Source organism: Athene noctua, chromosome 13 (assembly GCF_965140245.1).
Source record: "Athene noctua chromosome 13, bAthNoc1.hap1.1, whole genome shotgun sequence".
In the NCBI taxonomy this organism is placed as follows: domain Eukaryota; kingdom Metazoa; phylum Chordata; class Aves; order Strigiformes; family Strigidae; genus Athene; species Athene noctua.
The window spans coordinates 20,296,903-20,317,407 of NC_134049.1; the positions used below are offsets into that span (position 1 = coordinate 20,296,903).

At 40.0% G+C, this 20,505-nt stretch overlaps 1 protein-coding gene across 2 annotated transcripts in view; it reads left to right on the plus strand.

The window, feature by feature from the left end:
• The first annotated feature begins 140 nt into the window (after positions 1–140).
• Positions 141–20,505, plus strand: part of TMEM266 (transmembrane protein 266) — a 99,303-nt gene continuing 78,938 nt past the window's right edge. For both annotated transcript variants that reach the window (XM_074917550.1, XM_074917551.1), the window contains exon 1: positions 141–182. The gene's annotated coding sequence lies outside the window, so the exon portion shown is untranslated. The remainder of the gene's footprint in view (positions 183–20,505) is intronic.

A 20,505-nucleotide genomic window follows, 5' to 3' on the forward strand; every position in this document is an offset into this window, starting at 1 on the left:
GACCCGCGCGCCGGCCCGCTGTTTCCTAGGCGACCCGGGAGGAAGGGAGGGCGCGCGCGGATCGCGCGCAGGCATTCCCCCTCCCCCCCCCCTCCCCTCCCGCCGCTGCCGGTTCCGCGCGGGGCGCGCGCCGGGCCGTCGGCGGAGCGGGGCTGCGCGGGCGCCGGCGGCGCGGGCAGCAGGTATGTGCCGTGCCCCGGTGCGGCCGTGCGCGGCGCTGGGGACCCCCCCCTCCGCCCTCTCCGCCTCCCGGCGCCGCCGTACGCCGCGGCGGGCCAGCCCCCCGGGGGCGGGCAGGGCGGCCCGGCGGAGTCCCCGCGCCGCGCCGGTGCGGCCGCGGTGGCGGACGGGGCGCGGGGAGCCCCCTCCGCGGTGGAGAAAGTTTGGCGGCGGGCGCCGCCTTCCGCCAACTTCCCGGCGGCGGGGCCGGAGGAGGAGGGGGGTCTTGGGGCGCCCAGCCGCGGGCCGGCCTGCCGGGGAGGCGGTGCGGGGGGGGCCGGCGGGACCGGAGCACATTCCCGCGGCGGGAGTCAGGCCGCGGGCGGAGCGGCCCGGGCCGGGCCGGGGGGGGGGGGTGTGTTCGGGCCGTGTCCGCCTGTGGCGCGGGGCCGCGGCCGGTGCGGCGCTGCTCCCTCAGAGGTGCGGGCCCAGGGGGTTACCCGGGGCGGGGGGCGCTGGCAGCTGGCGGGCGCCTCCCGCCCCGCAGCCCTCCGGCACCGCTTCTTGGCGGCATCCCCCGCGGCCGGAGCCCCGCGGGTCCTGCGCCCCAGGACGGGCGCGGGTGGCCAACTTCTGGCGTGCGGTGCCCGAATGTGAATAACCCCAGTAACGCCTTAGCGTGAAAGTCGCGTTTATTCTCATTTTGCGTGAAAGCCTGCCTAACGGGTAATACCTCTGCGATACGGCCGCTTGAACAATTTCTTCATTGAGAGCGTTATAAATCTGTAAGATGCTGCAGCTGTTCTTGGAAACTCTCCCTCCTAGAGTAGCATCTTTGTTAGCCACAACAAGAAAAGGATCAGTAGTTTCTTTTTTGAAGTTGAAATCCGTTTAGACTGCTCCTGACAAAGGAGTTTTTGGTATGCCTTCCATAAAAATGTAATAAACTTATTGGGCCTTTTTTGTTAGATCTATAGTGGTAAAATCTTTAAACTGTGAGGATTGATGTGCTGTAGCAGGGTAGCATGTCACATAACTTCACCGAAGGAAAATAGTATATGAACATGCATGGCTTCTATGTTTGTTAGCATGCTGAAGTTAGGAAAAGGATCTGTTAGATGTGTCTTCGGCAGAATTTATTGGTTTTTACGTGTGGGTTTGAGAGCAAACCAGTGTAGGAGCTCTATATTAAATAGAGCATGCACCTGACACCGTTGTAACAGCTGCAAAAGATTGTATATATAAAACGAGTAAAATGAGTAATGATGTAGGGGTATTCTACAGCTGTGAATGCAATCAGCAGGGAGAGCTCATTTGTCTGAGCACAGGGCACCTGTCATGTTACAGGCACACTGTCTGAAATTGCTGTTTTGTGATGTAACTGTCAGGAATCCTCATATTTTTTTGCAAGACTTACTACTGAAATTCGCACAAAGGGTAAGCAACCTGTATTTAAAGTGCTGTAAAATGTTATTACTCGAGGATTAATTGAGTGAGACAGTATTGTTTCTGGTAGTTCCTGTGAATATGCTGCAAGTTCCTGCAGGACACTTGTAAAAAGCTTATTAATAGCATGGTCATATTAGAGGAGGATTATAAATTAGACCATACAGTAGTAGCGCGTAAGTGCTTTGCAACAAGATATTGTGATTAACGTTAATGCAGCAATTATCTTGTATGGGAAAAGCTGTTACTTGATCTTGTGCACAATATGTGTATTGTGAGGCAGTATACCCTGTGCAGAGAAGGAAAGCAATGCTCCTCACTTACAGAGGATGCAGAACAAGAAGCAAGTGTATACTGCTTCAAACGTGTTATGGTTCCTAAACGCTGTGAAGAGTATGCTTACAGTCATTGAAGTGACTAGGAGTAAAGAGAAAGAGCCCACATTCCTGAAGCAATGCATATGCGTACTCATTCCTGTGTTTCTGAACAAAGTGGAGTTTTTGCAGCTCTGTCCTGATGCTACCCATTGGATTGCAAAATTGACTTGTCTGTGTTTAGTGCAAGGTGGGGTTTTTGCCTGAAGGGTGAAAAGAATTGTAAGTTGTACAAAAAGTTGATGTGGTTAGCAGGTAGTAACTATGCTAAAGACAACAGTGGGCAAAGAGAATATGTAGAAAGAGCACACATCAGCTATTCTAGCATCAGAACTGAAGTAGGAGGTGAGATGATGATCTTAATTCCAACCAGTTTATGAAAAGGTCAGTAAGAAAATTAAGATGTGAGCTGTGTATGCTTGCAGTGCAAGTACTAGTGCAAGCCTGCTACTCAGCTGAAATAATTTCAGACTGTGACTGACAGCATAAATGCAGAACATAATGCAGAGTGTAGCTGTTTTCGCTATCACCGTGTCTGTTCCCAAAGGTTAGTTAGGTGTGTGCGTGGTTACAGTTCTGAGGGTGTGCTGTAAGAGATGCGTACAGCTCATAATACTGCCTCTCTCCTGGCCCTAGGTGATGTTGTGCTACTACTCCAGCTTGGGTTCAGTGGTAACTCCCTGAAACCTGGCTACCTAGCAGCTTGCTGTTTTGTTTCTGATGGTCTATACGCTGCAGTTTCTGACTCTGCAGTAATATTGCATCACAGATTACTTTTAGCACAAAGGGACAGAACTAGCAAAACCTTGAGCATGATCAAGAGCATGGTTTCAGTGTTACTGCATGTGATTACATCCAAATTAGTATGGTAAACTGTGTTGCCCCACAAGATCCTGATGACTAAAATTTACCTAGAATATATCATGAGTATTCGTTTAAATTAGTTGCATTACCTGGCAATAGAATAACAACTGAATTATGTTATGTAGTATAAGGTGAGGTATGTTATGTCAGTATAGTGGTGCCCAAGTCATCTGCTTCCTGGACAATGGGATTATTTAACAGAAAATACTTTATCCTTACGAACACTGCAGAACCGATGTTGACAGAGTGAGCTGGAGTCCTTTCTTCCTTGTATGTTATCATCAAAAGCATCAACTAAGTGCTATTTGCAGAATCTTCATTGTTGGTATGTGAGAGAATGACAGTGATTAGATTCCCCCTTTTCCTCTCCTTGCTGGTTCTAGCCTGAACCGAGCTGCTGAAGCTCGTTTAGCATGCTCTCATTAGGGTTAATAATGTGAGGGGTAAGTCTGGAATCTGTGGTGTGGGATTTGGGATTTTTTGACTTGGGGAAAAAAATTCCAAACTCTGTCAATTCTTTTAGAAGTATTTTTAGTAATGTAGGTGGGTATGAGCCTACTTGGTGAAATTCCATCTTCAAGAGACAAATAATAAAAGTTTGTCTGTTATCACTGTGGGGTGGAACTTATCCATTGTGCATTCTTTGGAACTAGAGGCTCCTGTCTAAGGTGAATCAAAAGCTTTTTTCCACCAAATTTATAGATAGTACACTAGGGATAAAGACTGGGTGAAAGAACTTCAGTTTCTCTGTCATATTTCAGACCACATAATTGCTGGGTTTAGGATTTGGTTTGACAAGAGTGATGTATTAGGGTTTAATTCTTAATTTAGTCATACAGTTACAATGAACTCTACATCCATGTAATCCTGTTGAAATCACTTGTTTTGCATGAGTATAATGGAAGACAGGCCTTCTTGTAAGCTCAAGTAGCAATGGATAATCTAATGATACTTTTGTCATCAGCTAAGCATTATGAAATGCAATATCAGCTTATTTCTTGCTTCATTCAAAATCATAATATTTTCAGATTGAAGAGGTTCTCCCTCTGTCTCACTTTCATTTTATCTTGTCTGGGGTTCAGTGTTGCTTTGGTACATTTCAGCTGTAAGACTTTATTCATGGCAATTACTGTATCTTGTACCATGTGCACCTACAGCATTACACACAAATGAAGCTATTTTTTGAAATATATGTTCAAATATTTTTGTTGCAAAGTCAGACCTGTAACAGAGAAGCTGTCTGATTTAGGGTTATGCAGATGTAGTTCTATGTTGTGAGCCACCCTGTTAACTGAATGAGACTATGATTTGCAGGAAAAACAATATGTGATCTTAACAGTTAAAAAGAGGATTAATGCAAATGGAGCTGAAGTCATATGCTGTTTTAAATGTGATGCTTCCTAATTTTCAAGAGCTTAACTTTCAATCCAAATAGCCTTCTTGCAAATTAGTTTCTAACATGGAACATCTTAAGTGTTGTGGCTTTTACCTTTTTTTTAAAAAAACCCTCCAGTATTATATGAAGATACAAACTTCCCTTGTTGACCTTAACAAATCCCTAAGTGGGATTTGAGCCTTTGGTAGTGATTTCCAATTCAGGTAATTGCCTTACTTGGTAAGGTTGTTATTTGGTGAATGAGGAAGGACCTTGGGGTTCTGCGCTTTGTCTAGGGAAACAACCGGTAAAGTCTGACCCTATTTCATTTTACTTTCTGCTGTCTGTCCTGCCACTCTGCTTTTTTTGCTTCAGAAACCTGTCAGTGCTCCATAGCACACTGCTACTCTTCTGTCAGACATGCAAGCTGCCCAGCCCTTAAGTACATGGGGTTCGTGTCTGTTTGATTTTTTTTTTTTTGAGGCCACCAAATACTTGATTAAGAAAAGCAAGCAGGCATAGAAAACAGTTCAATTTAACTTGAATGGATTACCATAAGACAAAGAGCATCTGCTATTCCAGGGAACTTCAAAGCCTGCCTGCAAATGAGGCAAGTGTCAGAGCTGCTCAAAAAGTTGCAGAAGTCTTTGTAGTGGAAAGTGTCTGATATTGAAGCGTGCCTACCAGCTTTTTCCACTAATAGAAAATTCATATGTAAAAATAGAAAAATACAAATTTTATTGAAGATGGTGAGACTTCTGCTGTTGAATTACTTTAGTATTTTGCCAGAAATGCTTTTGTTCAAGTCTATCAAATAATTTCTTGTAGAAAAGTACACCATTTGGACTACCAGTGAATTTAGCCAATGGTACAAATTTAAAGAAAGCTCTTAAAGTAAACTAAAGAGCTCCTGTCTGTAATAATTAAAGTTAACAAACAGTCGGGATGTAAACATGAGGCATGTGGTATGTCTCGGCTAGCAAGCAATCTGTTATTTTTCTCTGTATAATAATAGCTACCTGGGTTTTACAACCCACACCTAGTAAATAATTACGTTCTTATCTGGAATTATAATATTAGACAGCTTTGAAAGCAACTTTTTAACAGGAAATTGAGATATGGGTCAAGGTTCACGTGTTAACTTGCATAAGTGTCTCAAAAAAACCTCCTGCAACCTTGAAGATTTTTCTTGCACATACTTACTGTTTTTCTTCTGTTACCAGCTGCCACCTTCAGAAATCTGAATGCTCTTTTTTCTGTCTGGTCTTAAGAAGGTCTTTCTGAGCAGGGAGCAGTAGTGTAATTAAATAGATATGTTTAACTTTGAAAGGTGTTATTTTTAGGACTAGCTCAAAAGGTCAGGTAATCCTTGGAGACATTATAGTATGGCCAGATTGTCTGCTCCAACTGAAGGAGCAATGCAAGACATAGGTAGCATGAAGGTTTACTTAAAAGTTTTTGACATGTTATTTCTGGGCAGGAAGAATTTCAGAGGAGGTTGCAGAGTGGGCCTAGCTTCTGAGCCTCTCGGCTTTTGATGCTGCATTGGAAGTGATGTCCTTGTTCCCTTCCCCTCACTTTCTTAGGGCCATGGTGATGCTGGGTTCTTTAGCCATGCTTGTACTATGGCTCTTCTTAGGAATGAAATGGGGTTAGATGTAGCACAGATTTGTACCTGCCTAACAAGGATTATGCTGGAGACAACAGCTGTTCCCTAGCTGCCCCCTAATCGTTGCCTTTGCTTCCCTGCGATTCACATCCTAAGGAACAAGGAATAGAGAAGTTTGTGTACACTCCTGATGGAAAAGTGTGTGTTCATGAATTAATGGGCATACTGCAGAGATGTCTCCTCACTCTCCTTCCTTTTTTTCTGATTCATATTTGCTCACTTTTCCACCTTTCAGCAAAGGGGAGCATATGGCGGTGTGCTGTCCATCTGGTTGCCACTTACTGTGAAATCATTATGCAGGCAAATTTGGCCCCATCTTGAATTTCTTACGTAGGTAAAACTGTTAATACAATGACAGCTGAAGTGTTTATTCTGAACTGTAAATGGGAATTAAGCACAGAGAGCAAACACAGAGAGTGCTTTCTGAATATTTTCAATCTTCTCCTACATTAAAAAAATACTTGTACTGTGCTAGTATTTAACGCAAGAAAGACTGGGACTTTCATTGTGCTGTGGACTGTTCAAGTATGGATAAAAGACTAGTCCTGTCCCAGAGGATTTGCAATCTAAATATATTTAAACAAGAACATTGTGAATGGTGATAGATGCATATGAAAACCTTATTTATATAGGTAATACTGTATATATGTCATTAAAAATTCTGTTGACAGTTTTGTATCCTAGCACAAACTTATAACATAGCAGATACTAAATTCATTGTTCATTAGTAGTTTATTTTTTAAAGTGATTAAGTATGATGCTTAAGAATCTTTGTCTTGTGCATTTTGGGTATATCCAGATACTTCTATTTATCTACATATCAAGGGTCAAACCTGGCAAAGAGAAGTCTTACTGCCTTTGTGTACATTTTCATGGTCATCAGATTTCACATTACTAATGTTGAAATCGTAATAACATAACTTCCTTCTAGTTATCTAATGGTGTACCACTGAAAAAAATAGTTAGGCTATATTTATACTATAATGCTCTGAGACTTTTACCTGCAGAAGTACCTCCTAAAGTACATTTTACATTAAATTTTATACATATGAAAGCTAACACTTGTACATTGTCTGAAAAACAAACTACTGACTGACAAAACATAGAAAAGCCCTTATTTTTTTAGACTGGAAGAGGTGGTTATAAAACCAGAAAGTGGGAGAGTCAGAAGCCAGTAATTTATTGGAAACAGTCTTCCTTGCATTTTAGATCAGGGATCCTCACTTTTGATCATTACGTGCATATTTATTGTGTAGGACAGTGCAGTGACCACACTGTGATACGAAAGTGCTTGCAGACGGGTAAGAATGCTTTGGGGAGGAGAGTGTGTAGAGTATGTTCACTGTGTTCTTTAAAGTTTTTATTTTGTTTTGAACAAATGTGCAGTCAAGTTCTTAACACAGCATTGGGGTTTTTTTTGCCTTTTTTTCCTGCAAGAGTCAATTCAACATACTGTAGATAGCTTTCTAGAAAGCTTTTGTCCTGTACTAAAACAGACAATGAGAAGGAAATTCATTGGAAGTTTTTCAAGAAAATGTGAGGTTGAGACTTGTTCTGCATAAACTGTTTTTGAATTATATTCTGTGTATTAGTATGTCTTCTAAGTATTTTTAAATGGAAATCCAACCCTCAGTACACAGCTGTGAAACTGGGCTGACAGTGGGAACAGTGAGTTGGTTTGGGAGAAGGAAATACTTGATGGCTTCTATTACAGTTGCATGACAGCTGTGGCCTACCTATTGATGACCGATAGCTGAATATCTGTAGTAAGTAGTGTCACTGAGGACAGCCAGCTCTGTTGTCTGAAACTGTTGTAGGGTCTGTTAAATCACTGCTGAGCTGCATCTTGTGCTACTTTGTTGAGAGATTTGTTCTCTGTGGAATTTTTCCCAATTTAAAAGGAAAAAAAAAAGGCACAGAAAAACCTGAACCTTTGGTTTTAGCCCCCAAATCAGAGAACTTCAGAGACTAGTTAGTGTGTAGGGGTTGGGTTTTAAATGCATGGTGTTGTATGACTTGTATTGAAGTCTTCAGAAATATGTATTACTTAAATATTCAGGAGTCTGTTGAAGGATAAATCTGTGATGGATGTAACTGTGACATGCTTAGATTAATGGTTATTTTCACCAACTTGGCTCCTCGTCATTGTTTTCTAATGTGAAAATGAGGAAAGAATTCCTTTAGTCTGCTGCTTGAGACAGAAATAACTGATAAGGCAGTTTCTCTATGGTCTTAGAAGTCAGGATCAGATCACCATAGTTACTCTTGAGACTAGTATCTTTAACTAGATCTAAATTTTTTCTAATGTTAAAGATCTTTAGTTTAAAGATATCGACCATCTTCATCTATTACTTTGCTGTGGAAAAGAAGTAATTGTTGTGCAGGTAAAATAACATGGTTCTAGTTAAGCAAGAGACTATACAGTAATCCTGAAGTGCTGCTTTTAGGCTGGTACCAGGCTTCATATCCTGACAGAAGGTAGAGGAGTTTTGATGTGTAAGTGGAGGTATTATTTGAAGTGTTGGGGAGGCCTGGAGTGCCAGGCAAAGGATTCCCTCAACAGTCAAGAGGAACAGGAGCTCAGAGCCTCTTAGAAGCCTTTGAATATTGGGCTACATACTGTCCAGTTGTAAGGTGCTTTTTGTTTTTTTAATTACATTCTCTTTTGGTTAAAAACGCTGGTCAGCAGCTTCCTTGTACTTTTCTGAAATTTGAGAGCTATGGAAAGAATCTTGGTCCTTTTTCCTTTAGTGGCTGGATGTTGCTCCCAATCTGAATGCACTGTTTCGGTCTGAAGATTAGGTAGGGTTGTTGCTTTTGAAGAACTTATTTCAGTCTAAGATCATTTCCCTTTTTTGGGGGGAAGGGAAGGGACAGGACTACAGTCAAAGTAACTGGTAGCCTGCCAAGGCCTGAATAGGAAAGCACTGGATACAGTGAGCTAGCAAACAAAGACTAATTGGTTATTTGTTTGATACATTTGGAAATGCAGCCAATTCTCAAGAGTGCATAGGTGACTGGCATCAGCTAGTATCTGACTGATATTTGCTGGGTTAAATGAAGAAAGTAATTATCTAATGAGAAATGATCCACATCCTCATCTAAAAACACTGTTAACTAGCACTTTCACAGACTGCCTTGGTGGAGAAATTTCACAGACTGAATGAACATGTGAAGTGAGCTTTCTTCTGCTTCATGCCTTCAAATAAGGATTATGGTACATGGGACAAATTGGCTGGGAAATACAGGCTTGCACAGTTCATTTTGTCAAGAGAGGGAGGACTTCATGCCCTAGTGCCTGTGTATTTCACAGGCTTTAAAAATCACTTTAAAACATTTGCTTTTTCTTGTTGGCTCTGTGGGACTGGAGCTTTTGCATCCAGGTAATGTCTAATGTAATGGAATACTTAACTGATTATGATGCTATCATAAAGCAATGCAGTGTTTTATCATAGAATGAAGATAGAAAAAGGGAAGGCCAGTGTTCAAAATATTAAAGTATAAAATGGAGAATTTGGTATTGGAGGAAAAACAGGTGGTGGTGCTCTAGAAGGACATCTGATCTTGGGGCTGTGTACTAGTTTTGTTTAAATGGTTTAACAAAGCACTTCTGTCTGAAATAGACTGTTTTTCTATTAGTTTCACTGGGTATATAAAGCATACTGCATGAACAGTGTTTGGCAGGAGAGGAGCATAATGTATTTGAAACCTTTAATTATATGCTGTAGGCAGCTCTGTCTAGGTCAAGAAGACACCATATTATCAAATAACATATTATAGGCATTCAGGACTTGCACAGTAGCTTGATTAATCATTGAATAATTGGTCTTTGTTAAGCAGATAATGGCACTGTTTGCATTCAGAGCCTAGGTTTGAAGTATATGACATACAATATTTGTATTATAAATCATCTGTTATCTAGCTGATGTAAGAACTTAAATAGAACAGAGTTCAGTGAAAGCTTTTACAACAGTAAAGACTGCCTATTCTACCATGCGTGTCACACTTCTTACTGTATGCTACCAGCAGTTCTGAAAGTGTTTCAGAGATTTTTAGGTTTATTGAATCTAGTTTTGTATGGGTGTTTGTCCACAGTGACACTTAGGACCATACAGACTGTTTAAACATAGACTGTATTAAAAACGAAAACAAATAAAAATGCCCTGAAGAATAAAACAGTTTAGAAGCTTCCCAAACTAAATAGTGAAGAAGTATCATACACTGTTAAGACATGCAAGTAGGAGTTACAAGAGAAGAGACATGTCTTTCTCTGTCACATACTGAACCTTATTTTACTTATCTATAGAAGAAAAGGTATTTCTACGTTTTGAATAATTACTTAGGCTTTTTAATGCTTTAAAATCCCAAGGTGGAATAGAAAATTATTGACTGCAGTGTCAATAGCTGGTAATTTTTGCAAGTATGTCAGAGTATGATCAAAGGTAAGTTTGTAGATCCCTCTGGGCACTCACTTATGTAAGCTCATGCTTGGAGGTAACTATCAGCTTGGTAAAATCTGCTATTTCTTCAGTACTCTGCTTTAGAGGGGCTGGGGAACAGGTGATGGTGAATGGACCTTTTTCCTCTAGATTTCATCCTGCTTGAGACAGGCATCTTAGTTTCTTATTCCCAAGATGGAGTTTAAAAGAGAAGCAATAATGTGATAAAATTATTGCTTTAAAGGGCAACAAAAGTGATCAAACCCACTCAAAGTAATGGTTTTATTGTATCAAGTGCAGCATATTCAGTTAATCAAAACACGTGTTTTATACCTGTGACTGTTTAGCCTGCAGAAGATCAGGCTGCCTTGCAGTAGAGAAGTTGTATTTTCAGTATGAGCTATATACCCGTTTGAGCTGTGATCAGCACTCTTTGCCTTCCCTAAGGAGATGGCAGTGATTGTAGCATTTATCATACATAAAGGAATCTGTCTTGCTGTATATAGCTGCCAAAAGACATGTGAAAAATAGGGACAAAGAAGGCAGTGTCCATGATCTCAGTAACCCCTCAGACAACAAAACGAAGGAAATCACTTCCCTACTTCTCACCCGAACCCCATATTTATCCACAGCAATAGTTATGTGTTAGGCTGATTTGGTAGCATGTCTGTAAAGGAAGCTGCTAGCAGAATGTTGCCTGAAATGCTGGGTGTAATGGTCTGTACATGAAACTGTTCACCTGTGCTTTGAAGACCTAAATGTCTAGGTGAAAACAAATTGTTGTTCACTCCTCAAATTGAATACACAGATTAATGTGGTTTACTTTAAAAATTATTAATTAAAAATGAAGTGAAATGATGGGCAAGAGTTTGAATTGTCAGTGTTCAAATCTAAATCTAAATGCGTACCCGTGTTGTAGTAAGAGCAGGGAGTTTGAATTATTTAGGATTGAAAAAAGCCCAGAATGTGTAATGCATGTTCTGCTACCATCAAGCAGCCTTTTGACTGGAGCAGAGACATGAAACCAAGGGCAAAAGTTCTCCTATTTAGGGAAAGAAAGATGGAGCAGACTGAAATGGCAGAGCACTTTTCCAAGGAGAAACACTGAATGTTTCAACTTTTGCTTTAGTCCTCTCCTTTATAACACGTAGCAGAGATGATGGATCGGTGATTCTGACTTGGCAAAATTAAGGCTGCTTTCTGGGAAATGCAGCAAAACAGCCTCAGAGGCTGCTCTGGGGATGCTTACAGATTTGCGCTTCTATGAGGAGTATGTGCCTGTGCAAGGGAAGGAGAAAGAAAGGACTTGCAAAACCAAGATGAAAATAAAAAACGGTATCTAAAGGTGCTGTACATGACCTGTTTTTCAATTCTCTGCTATGGGCAAGGAAGCTACATGATACTTAATTTCTAATGACTTTCCTTGTATCAGGCTAAGCATTCTCTTCCTTACACCCCCAGAGGACTGAACTACAAGGATTCTTGCGATTCAAGCATGGAGAGATATATATGTAGCAACAGCTACTGAATCTACATGCTGGACCTAGATGCTCCCCTGCTTGCCTATAATGGCATTTGGTGTCAAGTTGCTAATTTTTAATTTAATGTCCAAATGAAAAGATGGATGAAGATAGAGGTATGTCCGTAGCTTGAGTATGTGTATCCCTCATACAAGGCAGATGACAGTGTTGTATCCAAGCTTAGATTTTTATCAGTTTTGAGACTGCTTTGTGTTTGTTTTAGTGCATGGATAAATGCGTGTTTAAACTAGTTCTTATCTTTTCCCCAAGGTATAGTTTTGCATTTTTATAAGCATTTATAACTGGAGGAGGAAACCTTTCGGGCATAAGTATTTAATAAATTAAGATCTAGTAGGACTGTTCACTCTAGCATTCTATTTGCCTAAAATATCCTACAAGTTTTTTCCTTAAATAAGCAGGTAGGATCTCTTATTCTTTCCCATTTTGCACAAGTCTCAACACAATACCACTGAAAATACATAGGTCAGGTTAGAAAGAGTGTGTTTGCCTTGTGGAATTCTTGTCATTATCTAGAGTATGTATGTGTGGATCCTGTAATTTTTGTGCCTTCAGAGCTCTCATTAAGGTCATCCTGCTGCAGAGGTTAAAGTTTGATTCATACTTTACATCAGGTTTTTCTGGGACAGCCTCTCATCCCATTGATTTGCTGTGATATTTTTATGCTAACAGTAGCTAAAGGAGAAAATGTTTAAGGAGAAATATTTTGAGGATAGTAGATGTACTTTTCATCTTTTGGACACAAACTGGTACAGCAGAGGGGAGAAAAGTCAGCATAATGCGACCAACCATCTCTGAGCAGTCAGTTTGAGAACATCTGGAGTGTAAAATGCACTTCTTGAACTTTCATTGATCAGTTCCTTGGGCTGTCAGCCATAAAGTATATTATTAGATACTTGCAGCAAATCTTACTGCATGTGAAAGAATGCCAGGTCCATAGTTTGTCAGCTGCTGTTTTTCAGTAAGTAGGGAAAAAGGGTTTTGGTTTAAGTTAAATAGTTAATTTGCTGCTGCATTGCAGACTGCAGTTTCTACAGCTCTACCCGAGTTAGCTTTAAACTAGGCAGCCTAGCAACTAGTATCAAAGTCCAGCTGCAGCAGTGCTAGCTCAGCATGAGCTGCTATAATCCTTCTCTCTAATCTGAAGAGGAAAACTCTTGGCCTGGACACAGTAAAGCAATCTTTTCTTTTAGTAAGCCATTTCCTCTAAAAGCAGAGAGGGGAAAAATGTGGTTTTAATTTTTATGGTTTATGTTTAACTTTTTTTTTTTACAGGAACAAAGGGAGACATAGTAATTTAATGGAAAATGAATGGGTTGTCTCTTACACCAGTGGAAGTTTGATGCATGCTACAATTATGTATCACACTATAGCATGGGTATTCCCTGGGACTTTTGAAATAGGGTGTGCTCTTTCTGAAAATAGGATAAATTAGTTCTGCCCTATAAATGTGTGCTCTCTCTGCCATCTGCAGCAGCACACAACTTAGTGGTAAAATGCTTTAAAAGTATACAGCTGCCTGAACTGATCAGAAGTCATTGATTGTCTTGCTCCCATAGGAGTCAGAAGTGTTTTGCTCTTGGGTGAGGGTGCACTGCGTTTTGGTCTGCCTGTGCTTAGATTATTTTTCTAGTCTTTGGATGCTGCCTAACATGTCTCTGAGTATTCTCTGAAATTCATTACACTTGGTTTGGTCACTTGTCTGTGGTGTGCTTAGTAGCAGAGTGTTTCTGCATTACCAGATGTTAAAGGGTAATGTGCATTAAAAAAACCTATTTGTTAAACAAGTTTTTGAAAAAATATTCTCTTTGATTCAAGACAGAAGTTTCCCTGTCCTGGGGCATTCCCTGTTTCTCATGCTAGCTATCCTTCAATTTTTCCTAAAAGATCCAATGGTCAGTATCACAGTAAGTATGATAGGTCTGTTAAACCAACCTATATTTATAAATTAGTATATACTTGTTCAAAATTGTGTGATCTTTCTACAGCAAACATTGTCTCAGATTAAGTACTTTTGATCAGGGTTTATGTCACTTTAAAAAAAAAAAACACCACCTAAAGTACCTAATGTGTGTCGAAGCAGTATGCAGATAACAAAAGCACGGGCCAATTTTTCTTGTCCTGAAAGACTGTTCATTTCTAGGACCTTAAAAATCATACAATTCTGATTGTCACCTTGGTATCTTTCCTGTCTCAATCTTGCAGTGAAGTTTGCAGTGGATGCCTTTGACAACTCTCACTGAGAACAGGTGCTTGATACCATCTGAAAGCTTTCTATCCTGTATTTATCAAATGCTGTAAGCTCAACAGGTCATGTACCGTCAATTGTCAACTTCGTGTTTGAAATCAGTATACTGAGAGAGAGAAGGATAACACAAGAGAATAACAGTTTTATTAAGGACCAGTGTTTTGGAGCTATGAAGATTAGAAATGAATGAACACAAGATACTGCCTCTTCGTTATTAGTCTTTGCAGCAAGCAGTTTATCTCACTTCTACTGCTTATTTTTACAGTGTCAAGTGCAGTAAATCTCTGACTTGAGGCTGGTATGATCTTCATTCCTCGCAGATATTCTTGTTCTATTGGAGAATTTATATTGCTTTTGCATTTTTATATTTCTGATTCAAACAAGACTTTAAAACAAAATAACTTTTTGCAAGACTTCATATATGTATTTTTAAAACCTGACAACCTATACTTATAATACTGGAGGCTTTTCTTTTGCGAAGTGGCATTTTGCACTGAGTGTCAGACCAAAAGTCAGAAATGCGAGTTCTAATTCAGACTCTGGCACCTATTTGCACGTGGTCTTGGACTTTGGGTTTAGTTAGGTAGTATGTACTCATTAGTTCTACTTAAATTTTATTGAAAGTGCTAGTGAGTCTTTGGCTAGAGATTGATATGTTATTTAGCAGATAGTGATTGGGTTAGAGGAATGTTAGTGCAACGTTGATGTAAAAGCATTTCTGAAAAATTTCCAGCAGTTTGATCAGCTCTTCGTAGTTTTAATCTAGAAGTTAATACACATTCCTTGCTCTCATTTGTCTGTCTTTGGACACATTTTTCTGAGTTTCCTACCTCTTAGAAATGTTAATGACTACCCTGGTAGAGTGGGGTTTTTTATATTAATAAGGGTGAATTGATAAATCTTAACAAAATTCTGTGTTTGCAACTGTAACACACAGTTTAGTTTCAAGCAGGTGGCTGGGAGGTGGCTTAAGAGCAAGAATGTGTTTTATTTATAACTTAGCATTTGTTTAGTGACTTCCATTGCAGTATGGATCCCTTGCATAACATTGCTTGAAAAGCATCCTTTTATCTGATCAGTGTATTAGACAGGACCTCTGTATTGGATGTGGGTCATGGGACTTGAAGTACTAAATAAGATATTGCTAAAATAGAGCTGTGGAGGGTGGCAGGATGACTGCTACGTTGGGTCACACCGTAGTGGCCAAAGCCTTTCTGTGTGGTGCCTACAGGCAGAATGCCCTTAACTTGCTCTGGTGAATGTTTAGGAATCGCAGCACAGAACGTTGAATGATAACAAAGAACTTTTTGTGGACCAGGGTGGTTGGGTTGTCCTGGTTTTTTTGTGATCTTTTGTTTTAAAGAAAATAGTAAACAAAGCTTTTCCAAATACATCTGCTTTATCTGTTTCCTGGACTGAATTCCAGGGTAGCAGTCTGTTGCATAAACTTGTCCATTGTACTACATTTCTCCAGTAGACACTGCCGTAATACAGTAATTTTTTTGTGAACACTTATATCTCCTTTAATACGTGTTTGTTATAATTATTTATTACACAGGCAAAAGCAACTAGTCTGATTCGGCATTAGTGCCAGACATTTGAAAGAATAACTTTTCTCAGTTCATCTCCCCAACTTTTTACATCTGTAAATAAGCAGCCATGGCTCTATATGTAACAAGCAGCCTAGGTATTAACATACATGACTTCTAGTAGGAAACATATGTGAAGTTTTTATATGCTATTTCTTTCTTCCTGTTTTGCAATGATTTGTTAAGTATTGAATAGAACAATTACTGAAAAGTTTACTTCTGGAATTACCAGAGGAGTTGAAGCCAGGTCCCTGTCTGTGCAACATTTTCTGTACTTTCTTGCTGCATTGTCAGTGCAGCAGAAGCCTTGCTGGGCTGTGCAGCACCTCTGGGGTTCTTGGTGCCACTTCAGGAAGACCAGGTTTGAGGTGAGGGTCTCTGCATTGTTGTTAGATTGATAAGGCAGAGCAACTAATGACTGTATCACTGTGCTGTCTTGAGTTGTATGATCAAAACTTCTCTAAGGCAGGGAAGTACTTTTTTTCTTTTCTTTTTCTTTCCCCTACCCTCTCCTTGAAGGGAGAACGGTGGTCCGGGAAGTCATGGTTTAGTCCTGTGAAAGCACTTAGGCACCTGAAGTAGCATACAGGTGCTGAAGTCCAAACAGCTGAAGCAACATCACAGAATTAGCTCTTCTGTTTGAATCATAGCATTAATTTTATCTGCCTCTAACATACTGAAATATTGTTTTTATTGTTCAGTGTTTCTCACTAATGTTCTGCTGGGGTCTTAGTTGATTAACATGGTCAGTTGTGAAGATGCTCAGTTTTACTATGTGTCTTTAAGACCCTGATTCAAAGTACATTACAGAAGTCTGTGAAGGAATACAGAAGTAGATTTTAAATCTGAATCCCAGAGTATCATCTTCATTGCTTTACAGCATGGATTTCTTAGTATGTTAGCAGTAGCGCCAAATTAGTGTGCCACAGGGAAAACTGGTTCAGTGTTAAATCACAGTAAGATTAATTTCCTAGTGAAGAGTAAACTTTGAGCCCTTAGCAATTGAGAATTTAATCTCAAGCTTCTCTGTGATACTGACGCTATCAGTGGAAGTTGGCAGTTTTCTACTTTAAAACAAAGTGACTTTGTGTGTGGGTGTTCCTACACTCTTCTCTGAAATTTATTCAGTAGTTTGTGGTGCCTTCCATTTACTCATGTGACAATAGTATCAGTCCTCTCTGTTCTTGCAGAGTTTGAGATGAGGGTTGAGCAGGGATGGTGATGTTGTGTATTCTTGAAGGGAGGAAAAAAGATCAGTTTAGCATTTTTACTTTTCATGTGTGATATCTTGTATGACCAGTAGCGAATGCATTTTAATATATTTATATGAATAAGCAAATAGCTTCATCCTGCTGGAAGAATTCTGCATGCCTGTGCAGGGAAAACACTATTCAGCATTTTCAGAAACTACTACTTTTGCATACCTCAGTGACCCTTCTTGTATTCCATACAAAACTAATGAATCAATTACCTCTAGTAAAAAAGTTCTGAAAACCTAATGCTTGCTTTAAAGTTCCCCCTCCAATCAATAAAATGTGGTTCTGTTGTTTTTTTCTAAGTAGAAAAACTAGAGCTTCAAAGTTCCAAAGCATATATCTAAGTACATATAGTACCTGAAATTATTATTTTTAAATGGACATAATATTTTTTAAAGCTCAAACCCACCTACTTTAAATGCATAATGTAAGGTAGAAGTAAATGTGTAGTTGTTTGAGGTATATAGGGGGTAGATTAAGATTAGATACAAGGAAGAAGCTCTTCACTGTGAGGGTGGTGAGGCACAGGTTTCCCAGAGGAGCTGTGCCTGCCCCTTCCCTGGCAGGGTTCAAGGCCAGGTTGGACAGAGGTTTGGGCAGCCTGGGCTAGTGGAAGGCGTCCTTGCCCGTGGGGTTGGAACTAGATGATCTTTAAGGTCCCTTGCAACCCAATCCGTTCTCTGAGTCTGTATTATTTGTAGTTGTAAGTTGAACCAGACCTTGGAGGTGTTGGCTTTTTGCTGTATGAATTCTTCACCAGGCCATATCCTGGAATTTGGCTGCAACAGGTGTCAAACCAGATCCCATCCCTTCTCTCTCTGGGCATTTTGTTGCTCTGCTGCTTTTCATGGAATCATCTAGTCCAACCCTCCTGCAGTGAACAGGAACATCTTCAACTAGATGAACTTTTTCAGAGACCTTTCAAGTTTCTGCTTTTTCTTTCCCCTTTATACTTCTTAAAAAAATTGTGCTAGCCCCTGCACTGTAGTTGCTTCTTGCTGCAGGACAAAGAGCGAGCACTTCCCATCCTGTTTCCCTGTGCAGTGGGAAGAATTGTTCTCCTACCTGTGCAGTTCACAACAGACAGTCTAGGCAGACTCCAAACTTACACTGGCTGTTATGTCTTCCAGACCTCAGTTAGAACTGAGGGGGCAAGGTACAGACTTGGCTACTAAATGTAGAAATTACTGGCCAGTTGGCATGGCTGCATTAGGTGGGCTGCTTCCTCCAGATTGTATGTAGGACTGTCAGGGCTGGGCCTGCTTTAGTCAGTTTGGACTGAGTCACTCACCATCAGTATTTTGTGGCAGAAACTTGGCCTAGAATATGTAGCAAGTGCATTCCACCACCTGCTGAGGGAGCTAAGGTTTATACAGTTAAATGCACTAGCTGTACATCAAAATAATGACTATCAGTATGTTGTGTGCTATGATAAGGCACTTAACCCCAGTGTTCAGGAAAGATTTTTTTCTAGCCACAGACAGTACAACTATTGTGTCTGCATGCACTGTGTGAAATAACTTTCCTCTGAAGTACTAGACAGGATGAGAATTCAAGAATTTTATTAGCTGTTTGCTTTTGCAGAGTGAGGTTTATCCTGTACCCATCACCAAGATGAATTACTGCAACTATTTGTAAATTTGCAATCAAAACATTTGTTTCCAAAAGCTAAACTACAAAGCATAGTGCTGTTTGGGAGAAGAACAGTGTATTTCACATCAATGGGCTAATTATTATATAGTTGTATAGTAAGATATACAGTAAAGCTATAAATTCATGTGAATTTATTGCATTTTGTCTGGAAAGTTGCCCATAATACTTATCAGGAATGACAGAACATAGATATTTCTCAAATATATTTGTAGTGTAGTTGGTTCTTAGAATGAAATCATTATTTCCAGATGCTGTTTTTGACTTGTCTAATAGCTTGACTGGATTGAGTACCTGTCTATGTAGGTTTGTTTTGATTCTGTACTGCTGTTTGTGAGACACAGAATTGGTCTAATGAACTTTCTTCTCAGTTTCCTTCTTATATAGAAATATAATATTTACAGTCATAGTTGGTAAGATGCACTGAAATCCTCAGCTCCCAGAGATTTAATAAATGCCAAGAATTTCTTATGAGGTTTTCTTTGTACTTTCCCCCATTCTTTTTGTAGTGTTGCAGATCTTTTTTGTATTTTGGTTGACATTAGTTTCTCTAGAAAATGAGAGATACTTTTAAAGTTTTCTAAAGGTGTTTCAATCCAGAATCTATTAGGCCCAGGATTTTAAAGAAAATTAATAGCTTGAGGAAGAGTCTGAAGGCTGAAGTCTAGTGGCTGAAGGGCAGTCTTCAAGTTACATTAACCTAAGAGCATGGACAGATACTTAAGCTTGTGTTCATTAGAAGGTTAACCTCCAAGTAAGATGAGCAGCACATATTGTGGATGGAAATTAAAATGTAGTGAGTCTTAACCATTTCCATGGGACACATGGGGTGATCCTACTACTTTCACATGACTAAGACAGTGTCCCCTAAGACAGGTTGACAGTGAATTGAGACATACATCGAACTGAGGGACATCTCAGAGCAGGCTGACTCAAGTGTTTGTGTTACACTATCACTAGTGTTAAAAGCCTGAGTGAAATTCCAGCTCTGTCCAAGGAAATTTTGCTGTTGCTTTCAAATGGGCTTGTATTTTTACCTCAGAAGCCATTAGCAGACTACGGAAATTAAGTGCATGTGTGATTAACTCAAATATGATGAGAGAAATCCTGCTGGGTATCTATAAAGAACTAAAACCATTCATTCTAGCATGTTGGAAATTGTATTTTTTTTCTTTACTAGTCTAAAGAGTGACTGGACCCATCTTGCTTGGTTTGAAAACAAAAGACATGGCTGCAGGTTTCTGGTTAGTGGCTTTTCACTGCAATTCTAGGGAATCAGAAAAAGAGCTATTATAGAAGCAAAATCCAAGAATTGACTCTTGACAGATGCAAGCAAACCAAACTTCTTTGAAACTAAATGGGTACTTGATTTGCTTCCAATAGTAATAATCTGGCTTAATATGACTCGGTGAGGTTAGTGTCATCCACAAACATTTAAAATTCAGAAATTGAATTGTTATTAGCCAAGCAAACATAAACCCAACTTTGGGTTTCAAAATTAATATTTTAATATTTAATCCAAGGAAGATTTGAGCTATTTTTTTCTTTTGAGAAACTATTTTTGGCACAAAAAAATCTTGGTTGGGCTGGGACGGAGTTATGAAATTTGTCCAAATAATCTTCTAACCTTGTGCTGGCTGAGCCCAGAGTCATTTAGTTTCCCAGACTGGAAAAAAACATATGTTTTCAGTCCAGTGGAGCTGTTGATGCCAGGCTTGTTTCTATCAACATGTGCAGTGGTACATCACAAAAGCTAACTAATACTGAGCTTTCCAACTGTGAGCCCAGAAGCAGTATCAACCTAGCATGCTGCTGGAGCTATTTATGAAAGCCCATGGTCTCTGTTAGTATCCTTGTGCTGGGCTGTAAAGAGAGATCATCTCGCTAGGAGCCATGCC